Source organism: Balaenoptera ricei, chromosome 12, assembly GCF_028023285.1.
Source record: "Balaenoptera ricei isolate mBalRic1 chromosome 12, mBalRic1.hap2, whole genome shotgun sequence".
In the NCBI taxonomy this organism is placed as follows: domain Eukaryota; kingdom Metazoa; phylum Chordata; class Mammalia; order Artiodactyla; family Balaenopteridae; genus Balaenoptera; species Balaenoptera ricei.
Window position 1 is genome coordinate 24,597,052 of NC_082650.1, and position 12,157 is coordinate 24,609,208.

The 12,157-nt window shown below is 34.2% G+C and overlaps 1 long non-coding RNA gene across 4 annotated transcripts in view; it reads right to left on the reverse strand.

Annotated features, from left to right (window-relative positions):
* The window catches only part of LOC132376247 (uncharacterized), a 279,504-nt gene that overhangs the window by 63,567 nt on the left and 203,780 nt on the right, over nucleotides 1-12,157 (reverse strand). The window lies entirely within an intron of this gene.

Consider the following 12,157-nt stretch of genomic DNA (forward strand, 5'->3'; position numbering starts at 1 on the left):
CTCTATATATCCCTATGTCAATCTTAGTGCAGTACCCCTCCTTATATTGCGTTAGATTGAAACTCCTTAAGAAAGTAGATTTTGATTGTTTTACATAATTACCATGCAGTGGAGAGTGCCCCAACTGGGCAGAGCTGTCAGGCTAATTCATACCCTACTATCCTGGCCAGCAGAGAGGGCTACTTATATTTTGAATTCAAATTCAAATTTTTTCAGACCATGAAAACTGCTTTTATATTCTACATGTATTACAAAGGACGTATTAAGAAGGATGTGTAGTATGAGTTTTGTTTAGTTTTCTAGACCACAGGTAATCTTCCTAATAGTTTTAATATAGAAAATTGAAAAGGAAAAGACACTAATTTCAGCCTGTTAGAAGTCACTAGCCAGATGTTGTAAAAAGAACCACTAATGAAAATTCTCCCTGGAGACTTTAAAACTTTCTTTATATTCAACCTAATGCTCTTAAAGAGAGTATCACATTTCATTGACATACAAGGCATTCAAGTTGAATTAAAAGGTTTGAAAAATACCCTTCTCTGAATTGGAGTCTAAGAGACTGGTTTTGAAGTTTACCTGCTTTCCTAAGAGGACTTTTACTTCTCTCTGCCATAAACTGAGTAATTTTTCCCAATATGACTTGATGCCATTCAAACTTTTTAATTAGATCTATAGTTGGATGTTCAGTTCAGGTGAAGCTGAGTCAACAGTCACACTTTTAAAACCTGTTTGGGAATCACGAAGCAAGCAGTTAAACTAGAAGTAAATTTAAAAGGCAAAATAAATGTTCTTTTTGTTCAGAAATCAGGAGGAGGAGAAAGAAAAAATAATAAGATTTTAATTGCTAGGCTTCACAAAAATCAGTTGTCAGTTGTTTTCTATGTACTTGATTCAAGAAATAATTTACGGATATAATCTGGGGGAAACAAAATTTAAAAAGAAGCAATATATTCAAATTGTTTTAAATAGACCTGGCATAGTTACAATCTTATCTCCACGAGTAACTCAACATTTTCTTTTACAATTTTTTTCTAAAACCAACTAATTTGCAGTTACAGTTTTCTTTCTGAACTATTGCCTGTAAAAACTCACTTCCTGGTTATTCATAGCAAAATGATTCCTTTCCCCACCCCCATCTGATTCTGATGTGATGAGGTAACTTTGAACAGTTGTGTGCATAACTCATTTTCTTCACTGCTGGGAAAACATGAGTTGCTTGGGGGGAAGGGGCAAATCCTTTTTTAAAAAGTCAACACTCAGTCTGCTGCAAGTTCCTATGTTAAAGGAAAATGAAACGACATTTAAATTTTCTTTCTCCTTCACCTTCATTTCACAGAAAAGGAGGATATTCTGCTAATTGCTATAGTAAACATCACTTAGAAGACGATGGCTTTATTCCTACAGGACTTTGGGAGAAACAACGTTGGAGAGACTATAAATATTAAGAAAATTACAAAGGCAGTAGGGCTACAGGGGGTAGAGAACTTGAAGCTGAAATCAGAAAACAGCAACTTTTATGAGAACATCTGACAGAGAGGACAGTATTGCTTGGTGACTTTTACATATAGGCAGGCGGCTTCTGCTAACACATTGAAAATGATCTTTCCTGGTTTCAGTATTGTTCCTTTTCCTGGACCCCAAAATGAGCCTAGCCATAGGACAAAATGACAGTAATTAGGATATTCAATAGGAATTACCTGAGCTGACAACTCCCACAGGGAAGACAGCAAATGCCTGGGCAAAAGCCTGAAAAGTTACATGGGCCTGTGAACAGGAAATTAACACCTTTGTGCCAAGCCTCTGCTGATCTCATTGGGAGAAAAATCACCGAGAACCCAGGAAAGTGGTTTACACATTAAAGTCCATGTTTGTCTCTGAGAACACTTCTCTTTCTGCCTGTGAACCATTTTCCTCCCTATCCTTCTTGCCTCACACTGCGGTCCCGTCACCCACCTGCTTGCTTATTTTACTCTGGCCTTTCTCTTTACTTCACTGACTGTTCTAGTCTTTTTATGTATCTCATCATTTTAGGTTTTCCATCTTGCCTGTGTACTTTGTGCTCCATGAATGTTTCAACGCATACAAGTAATCCAAGGAGGAGAGTTCTCAGAGCAAGTCATCTAATTCGGTATCTCTCCTCTCCCCTGACTAAATGACACGAGCAATGCCCCCTAACTTTGGTGCAGCTACACGCCTCCCAAGTCAGGAGGGTGAGCCCAGACAGCTGCATCTCCACGTTTCCATAAATTCAGAAAAAATAAGGTTGAAAGAGAGATTTTTAAAATATATATATATATATATATATATATATATATATATATATATATATATATATTTACAGAAAAGGCCAAAAGAAAGCTAACTATTGGCTTGTCTTCCTCTCAGGAAAAAAAAAGCAGAAATATATCCACTGGAGTCATTGAATCTAATGGAACTACTACCTCTCATTTAAACCCGGGAATTGACAACAACACAAAAACACTAGCAAAACTTTCTTAGGATGGTGTCATCTTACGTTATAGAATAATTGCTATTTCTGTTCTCAAAAAATGGTAAGTTTACTTTGCAATTCCAAATGTTCAAATTCTGGTTTAGGATATTACATGCTAATAAACTTCATACAGATATTTACAACTTCAGTACTTTGGGCCTTTCCATTGTCATAATACATATATATTTATCACTAGTTATTGCTCAAATCCTAAGAGAATTGTCCATAGTTTTGTCTCCCTTACACAACCTTCTACCTCTGTATAGTTTACTTTGCCAAGCAGCAACATGGTAATTATAGCCAGAGATCCTAAAATAAAAGTTATGTTGGGCCAAAATACCCCTTTTTTTTTCTTAACAAAACATTGCCACCACTTCTGCCAAGGAGGTTGTGAAGAAAAGATGGCAAAAGGGGGTGAAAATAAACATGTGAGACTTCAGACCAGGGCATAGCCTCAGTGCAGGGACTTTTATTCACACTGGCAGTGTAAACATGCTCTAGAAACCTCAGTGGTGAGGTTTATGCCTGTTAAGAGTACATCCAAAATGTAAACAAATGAAGATTACCAGAGACATGAGGAAAACAAAATCAGAGCTTTGACAATGTCAGAATTCCCAATAGTGTTTCCGAAAGCAATAGTGTACCACAAATGTAATCAAATATTCTTTTGGGGCAGGGGGAAGCATTTCATGGTCAAAAAGATTTGGGAAACACTGGTTAAACAGGTCTCTCTACTGTAGAACTTCTGTCTACCCTTAGTACATAAGTCCTTTCTAAATTACCAAAAGAGTGAGAAAAAATGCCACTTTTTCCAAACTAATTGGACTGTAAAACCCCTGATCAAAGCAAATGTATTAACCTTGCCCAAAACACGAGTGCCCCAAAGAACACTTTGGAAAGTGCTGTATTTGATGTTTAACAGTTTTCGATATCAATGTCTTTATTGCACACTATAGCTACTCGCCAAATTGATGAATTACTATAAGAAGTAGCTACAGATATAAAACCTAATTCAAGCATCACATTTTAAAAGTGTAATCAAATAAGCTGACAACAAATTTATTATAGTTAGCATGCACTCAGCAATATAATTATTGCTTAAAGTTCAGACCAATTTTAGAAATATATACTGTGCTTTAGGGGAGATTTTGGTCTTTATTTCTTTCCACGTGCTTGTTTTCATAACTAAATGTAGTGTGAACAATTCATTAATTGTAAACCATTTGCATCATAATTCTTCTGTCTCTCCTAATGCTTACAAAATATTTTAGACATTTTTCTCAGTTCAATGAATAGGTAGAGTGGCTCAAAATGGAGAGATTGTTTTGTATCCAAATATTGTGCTTATCAAGAAGCCACTCAGATTATTACCTATATCATCTTTAAACTGGCAATTGAAAAGTCACCTAGCAGTAACAAGGAGCTTCTTTCTCATTTTTGATGGCTACAATGACTCCTTTCTGCATTTTTCCTACTTTATTGGTGTCCAACCTGAAAACTCAGGGTCTCTTTCAGATGCAGAGCTCCTTTACAAGCACTGAAATTGCTGAGGCAGTTTATTCTCACACAATAAAGTCTACATATAATAACATGTGTCATTCTACAACCCTCATGGTAATCCAAAATAAATAGAAATCCTACAAGAACTAAAATCTGAAGCATAGCTCCATGGGAAGGCAGCATTTTAAGACATTTACATTTAAAAGAAAGGCAATAATTCCTTCACCTTGAAAAACATAAATAATCTTGGAAATTTTGGAGGCATTTAAATTTTATCCAAAGCAAAATTTTTCACGCATCTTAATTTTCACGTATCTTAAAAAATATAGATTTTTAATTCAGTAATCATTTGCTAATATCTGCAACTCTCTTTAGGACTAAATAAATGAAGAAGCCATCTTGTTTTTCCACATCACTGGCTCTAGCATGCTATAGAAGATCACCATGACAACAGGAGCTAGTTTGCCTGGTGTGAAGACAACAGTGTAGGCCTCATTTCCTAAATGCATGTTTCCACTAAAGTTGAATCACCAATTAAAAGACTCCTTTCTGCCCTTGGGGGCTTCAGAGATGCAAATAGCGTTGGGAGGGCTGGCTGGTCAGCTGCTACACCTAGTAACTCCTCCTGATTATCTAAAAATAAAATGATATTTTTTTAAAAAAAGGTATTTCTGAATCACATTGAATAGGAGTTAATATTCAAAATTGAAAGACTTGCTTGAAATTGTGAACTATTATCCTCGTTATAACTTGTGATTACTCTTTATATCCCTAAAAAAAGAGTATTCTGCATGTATTTTTAAGTATCTTATTATGGAACTGTGAGATACACAATAGTGTTGTTTGTTAACTCTCTGTCAATCATTAGCAAATATAAAACTGTAATAATGAAAATTAATATAGATTCTTTAAAAGATATGAAAAAGTGTGATGATTACAGAACAGTAAAATTTACATTTTATTCCGAATATATTCATAAAGAATGCCTTTATAATGTAAAGCAAGAAAATATAAAAGAATTTTTTGAAGACCCAGATTCATAAAAGAGATTTTCTTGACATTTAACTAATACTCAAACTACAGATATCATTAACGAGTTTTGATTTTAAGAAAAGAAATGTGTGTGTCTATTTTAGTGGGTAAAGAAACAGAAATGTTTAATGGAAGTATTTTTGAATAAATACAGTAATTTCTAAAATATAGATCAGTATTATTTTTGGGTACAATGATAAATAATGATAACTAATGTTTTTCATCTATCTCCCTAATGTACACTATTCTGTGCATTTCTCCTTTCTGTATCAACTTGATAAATACGTATTTCAGTTTTGACATTTTACTATCCTTATCTGTAAATGAAATACTAAAAATATCCAAATTATGTTACTCTGTATATTTCTGATTTTTTTATAGTAAGAAAAGGAGGATATAAGAATCTCAACAAAATTAATTTTCAAGTAAAATTACACATTTCCACTAATAAGCATATGATAAAGACATACATTATTAAATGGCGCTATTTAGGAATTATGTGCATAAACTTAACAATACACACTAGCCAATTTTCGGTAATGTGTGTTTGTATATTTAACTATTTCTTTGTATAGCTAATTAAATGTTTGTTGCAAAGTCTCATGGGAAGCTCATTTGCATATACCTTGTTATAATGGCTAAACACATTTTCACTAAGTATTGCCTGATGAATAGATATTTCACAAATGCCTGGCATAGACACAACAACAAACTATGGACACATGTCATTATTACTGTAGTTCATCAGCACAGCTCTCCATGGTTCTCTCTGCATAATTGGACTCATTTAGGAATCACTCATTTGCTTATGAGTGGTAACTAGTGTAGCATTGCATTTTAATTTTAAAAGTTTAATTAAAATAAAAATTTGTTCAGTTTTTACATATTTGAATATGTATAGATATTTTAATGTGAGTTCACATGCAAGTCTGATTCTAGGAGAAAATGTCACATCAGAAAATAAATTGTCAAATTCAGATATAAACTGAAATAAAAAGGAATAACAAACAAAAATGTTAACGTTGTATCTTCTTCACACAGTTCTCTTGTGAGAATTATGTGAGATAATCCATGTAAATAAAATGACCGTCAACAGTAGAGCTACAGTAAGGATTAATTTCCTTCTAGCTTTTTCTCTAGAATGAAACAACTTAGAGTGACCTAAAAAGAACAGTAGGTAACTTGTGAAGTTAATTATTTCAAGAGACTCACAAGGTACATTAGCGTGCATGTGAACAAAGATTGCTTAGTTTTGGGTGATCTTAGTTTTGCAGCCATGCAACACTATAAAAGCAGAAGTCATTATGCCTTCTTCCACTTCCTATGAGTAATTGGTGGGCTGATTAATAAGCATTTAACACATTCTATTAAATTTTTTGCAATCTAAATATCATTTTGCAATTTCTTTCACATATTTCTAACTTCTTTAAATATCTGTCCTCACGGATGTTCTTAACATCTCCCAATTTAGCATCATCTGTAAATTTAATTAAGTGCTTTTTCTGTCCCTTCTTGCAGATCATTAAAAAGCATGCTAAATTAAACCATGACAAACTCCTACCAGACCCCACATTGTCTTGTCATGCAAAGCATTTTACTTCACAAAGCACCAGAATTACCAATAATACTTTTAAAATGTAGGAGTTATACAGGTATTTCATTTCTGCCAATGAAAAGAACCCTGAGCATTTCTTTCTAGGAGGCTACTAAAATTTTTATCAGTTATGGCAGCCATAATTTTGATATATGAATAAATTATATTATATCAACTGGACTAAAATGACTAAAGACACTTAAAACAACAGTCTTATATACATATGTGTAAGACTATTTTGTATGTGCCTATGAACATCAAAGTATATGTCAATCCCATATGTCAGTGCAGATGCTCAACTGCTGGGAGGAATGGTCTCTGAGGAATGGAATCCAGGGAGAGAAATTCAGAGGAATTTTCACTTTTTTGGTGTAATACTTTCAATTTTTTGCAGTGAGCATGACTTACATGTGTTTTTAAAAAGTAAACATATTTATATGTATTATAGGATGTACCTGCATGATCTGCCCTCACCATCCCAAATGTGACACTTAGAATGAGGTAACATGAAGTCACTGAAAGAAGGTGACATTGCAAGTTCAGACAAATTGTCATTGCAGAATATCAAATTTTGTTCATCCTGTCTATCAACAAACCTATCTTGAGACTATATTACATGTGAAACATTTTGCTAAGCTGTACCTGGAAAGCAGATTTCAGTCATCAGGAGGCAGTGTGGCTAAAGGCTAAGATGAAAGGCTATGGCTTTAACAACTACTAGGTACGTGGCCTTATGCAAATTAACTGACCTCTCTGAGCATCAATTTCCTCAACTTACAAATGAGCATAATAATAGTACCTATCTCACAAAACTGTAGTGAGGATTAAGTAAAATATATTTTCTAATTTTTGTAAAACCCTTATAATAGTACCTGGCACTAAGTAAGACCACTATAAATTCAGTATTTACTTTAATTAATGAATTCATTATAGAGTTATTGAGAAATGGTCCCAGCTGGCTAAAATCCTTTTGGAACAAGGAAAGTTGTAAGTAAATACTATAGACTGAATATTTGTGTCCTCCCAAAATTCACATGCTAAAACCTAATTCCCAATATGATGGTATTTAGAGGTGGGGACTGTGGGAGGTGCTTAGGTCATGAGGGTGGACCCCACATGAATGGGATTAGTGACCTTATAAAAGAGAAAGCAGAGAGCTCTCTTACCACTTCTCCCATGTGAGGATACAGAGAGAAGACAACCATCAATGAAACAGGAAGCTGGCTGAATCAGACATGAAATCTGCTGGTGCCATTTATCTTGAACTTCCCAGGGTCCAGAACTGTGAGAAATAAATTTATGTTGTTTATAAGCCACCCTGTCTATGATAATCTGTTATAACAGCCCAAATAAACTAGGAGGACAATAAACAAATACAATGTTATAAACAAAAAAAAGGAACTGAATGAATTGTAGTAAATGGTCTGTTGAAGTAGTTTATGTTCTAATTAAATGGAAAAGCAAACCAAGTAAATTGTATAGCACAATGTGCTGCATCACAACAATCCTTTGAATAAAGCCATTTGGAAATAGAGGTAAGTGATCGGTTCAGCCTGTGAAGGGAGAAAAAGTTTCAGAAAGGATATGACATTCTTGCTAAAGTCTAAAATAAGACACAGGTCTTGAAAATCATGTAAAGCCAGGCCTTTCGTGCATACTTTTTCTTATGTTTATGCATACTTTTTCTTATGTTTATGTTTATGTTAAGTCCAAACTGATTAGCCCTGGAATAAAATATCCTACATGTCTGGCTCCAACTTATCTCAGTTTCATCTTTTTCACTCCACCTTAACACCCATTAGAATTTCCCCAATATCCCCATAATCTCTTATCCAACATTGGTAGGGATAGATGTGTCTTAGAATGCAGACTTTTTCAGATTTTAGAAAGGTAATTCAGTATCCAACTTTAGATTACCAGAGGTCTGGGGTAACACCACATAATCAAACATATCCATACGCCTGCAACAAAACAAACCTATTCATCTCATGCCAGTTCAGGTGAGGTTCTCCTGACAACTGAGATCAGATCAGATCAGAATTGATGGATAGATACCAAAAGAGTTAGAAAAAACGTGTAGTCTATGAAACTTTGGGGACCTTAGAATTGTGAATAAGGGATGTTGATCCCTGTCACCCAAATATGAAATGCTCTTTTGTTCCTCTGTAAAACCTGTTACTAATGCCTCTTCTGCCTTTCAAACAATCCGTTCTTCAAGGCCCAACTCAGATATCATCATCTTGATGAATATAATCTATGACATCCATAACACATCTCTGGGTCTCATTAGTACTTTGTGAATCCCTCTCTTATTGTTTTGATGACATTGTACACTAATTATGTGTTTAAATGTTTGTCACTGCCTCTTAACTGTAAGCTTTCAAAGGCAGGGATTGTGTCTTTCTCTTCTTAGTATCTTCTGTTCATAATATAGCATCTGGCATATGGTAGATGCTCAATATTAGTGGTGGAATAGAGTGAACTTATAACAATCTAGGAATATAAAACAACAATGCAAGTGTACAAAGATCTATCATCAAACTTCAAGGGATAGAAGTCATATGAATAGTTCAGGCTAAAGGTTATAGAGAAGTAATTAGAAAAATTTCATTTCTACATAGATATATGAGGAGGGTGTTTAGGAGATGGTAACTGAAGAAATATGTTTATGAAGGGGAATCCAGGCTTAAAAATCACATTAAGGAAGCAGTGCAGATGAGCTGCAGGAAATGATTCACATTTGAAACAAATAGGAGATAAGGCTACAAAAAGTGGATGCTGCTAAATTAAAGAGAATTTGGAACTTCGCAATAACACAGTCTGTTCTCATTCTATAGCACATCAGACACCAGTATTTTTATGCTTCTGTATTGGACAAGTGAAAACCCAATAGAATGAAATTGGGCAATAAATCCTTCCTTTCTAAAGTTATGTTTTGACAGGAAAACAATTTATACTGACTAATAAGCAAAATAATTTTTTGCTAGATGGTTGATGAAGGAAATCATTGCTCATTCCTGCACACTGAACCATGAAAAACAAATACAGGTAAGTTGATTTGAAAGTGAGGCAGTAAGATCAATGAAAAAGAGGTTAATCGTTCTCTAAAGAAAACAAGGATAACTGATGGATGAATTTTTTAAATGCTTTAGTATTTTATTCCAACTCTAGGAGGAAAAAAATATACTTGCCAATTTTGTGAAAATGAAGAAGATGATATAGAATTTCCAAACCTACGGGGAGAGAGAATATGAAATGTTGCAAAATTTTCATTGGTGATAGAATATATTTTTTAAAAAAGGAAAGTACACCGTATTTTGTAGGAGTACATTAGTTACTAAAACTGGTGTTACTTTTTTTTCCAAAATATGTTGTCTCTAATAATAACGGTTCATTTTTACTAGATTAAATATTAGTAAGAATTCATATTTCCAGAAAGACAGACTTGAGAGCAGATCTGGACACTTCTGTGGTATGATTTTTTGATGAGTCCATCACAGAAATCTCTCTTACTCCACCATCAGTTTCTGGCCTATCACGGGGCCTAAAATAGTTTCCATCTATTGGGTTTTTCTATGCAAATGCAAGTATTCTCCAGAAGGAAGTCCTTTAAGTCCCTATAAACTTCGATAGCTTAGCGTGTATTCGTTCACCCGTTCATTCATGGTCAGCTGCAAAGTTGAAGGTTGTGAGAAAGAATGTAGGCATCTCCCGTAGAATTAAACAAAAGGTAAGAAGGGCGGTGCTGTGAAGAGGAGTGAGAGAGAGACAAATTTCACTATGTTTAATGCAATTACACATTCCTAAAATGCCAGTCCTCTTCCCTCGCAGTACTTGGTTTCATAGCAAACAGAGTTGAGCCTCAGTTAATCATAAAACGGCATAAACCAGGAGCCTGGATCCTCAACCCTGCCTGTTAATTCCAGTATTACCCTGCCTGACCCTACTGACTCTTTTGAATTGCTCTCTTTCAGAAAACATTTTAGATTCTTAGGCAACTTTTTAAAAGATTTTATTGTGAAGCCACTTACCAAAAATTATATACCACATTTACCAAAAATGTACATTTTTGAAACTAAAACAGTAACAGACATCTTTTTTAATTGAAATGTAATCGACATAGAACATTATATTAGTTTCAAGTGTGCAACATAAAGATTCTATATTGGTATATATTGTGAAATGATCACCATAAATCTAGTTAATTTCCACCACCGTATATAGTTACACATTTTTTTCTTGTGATGAGAACTTTTAAGATCTACTTTCTAAGTAACTTTCAAATATACAATATAGTATTATTAACTGTAGTCACCATGCTGTACGTTTTATCCCCATGATTTATTTATTTTATAACTGGGTGAAAGTGGTCAAATGGTACAAACTTCCAGTAGTAAACATCTATAAGCAAATGTTTGTGTCAAATCAGTGGAGGTGATTTCCATTCTTAAGTAAAAGCCACAGTGCTGAACTTCTTAGAAGTAATAATACCAATAGATTAAGGATCCATTAAACTCTGAGCCCTATCCATGTTAGCATGAACTTTACTACAATCTAATTACTTGTCAATTAGATATTTAGTTCATATTAATGTAACTGCTTAAATTCTTTTTGAAATCAGGAGGAATAAAAATAAATAAATCTTGTTTTACTGAATTTAATTGAAGGTACATTCAGAAAAATGTGATTTATGTATTAGAGTAATGTAGCCTGGCTGATCTCTCCAATCCCTTTCTTATGTAATATGAAAAGCCTTGAAGTTCTTTAAACAGAAGTTGTACAGTTTTAAGTGTACATGTATTCTTATCACCCTCCATCTCACAAATTCAGATTTTCATTATATTTTCTTCTGTACAATGTCATGGTCACCCTGGGGTCTGAATAATTTTATTTTGATTACATGAGGATAAGTAATAAAATACAGTTTGTGAATCTTGAAGAAATACATCTCTCTCTCTCTCTCCTCTCTTTCTCTCACACACACATGCGTACACACATAATACACACACATGAATACATACATTAATACACACACCTGCAAACATATAATTTTAACTCATTTACACTCTCACCTAATCCCAAGCAGAATAAATGATGATTAATTTTAAAAATGCAGAGATAAAGATCAACAACTGTTACAACAAAATAATGGCCAAATATAAATGCTGAAAGGGAAAATCAGAGAAAGAATGCAAGCAGGAGATCCTACCTGAGGAACATGGCTGTCATTGGGCCAAGTCTTAGTGCATAGTTTCCTAACAGACTAGGCAAAGAGACAACATGATGGATTACAGGGCTATCATTTTCTACGAAAAGAGAGCACACCAGTTCATCAACAGAGGGAAAATTTCCTATCCCTGAGTTCGAAGATGAATTTGTCAAAAAAGAGCTTTATATAACAGACAGTGAGCTCCATAATGTCCCCCATAGCAATTTTACAAGCAATATAGAGATGTTCCACATGGCTATTCCTTATAGTGTTCTGACACTGAAGCCAAGTGCACATTGAAAGGTGTGGACCTATAAAGGCAGAGTGGGAG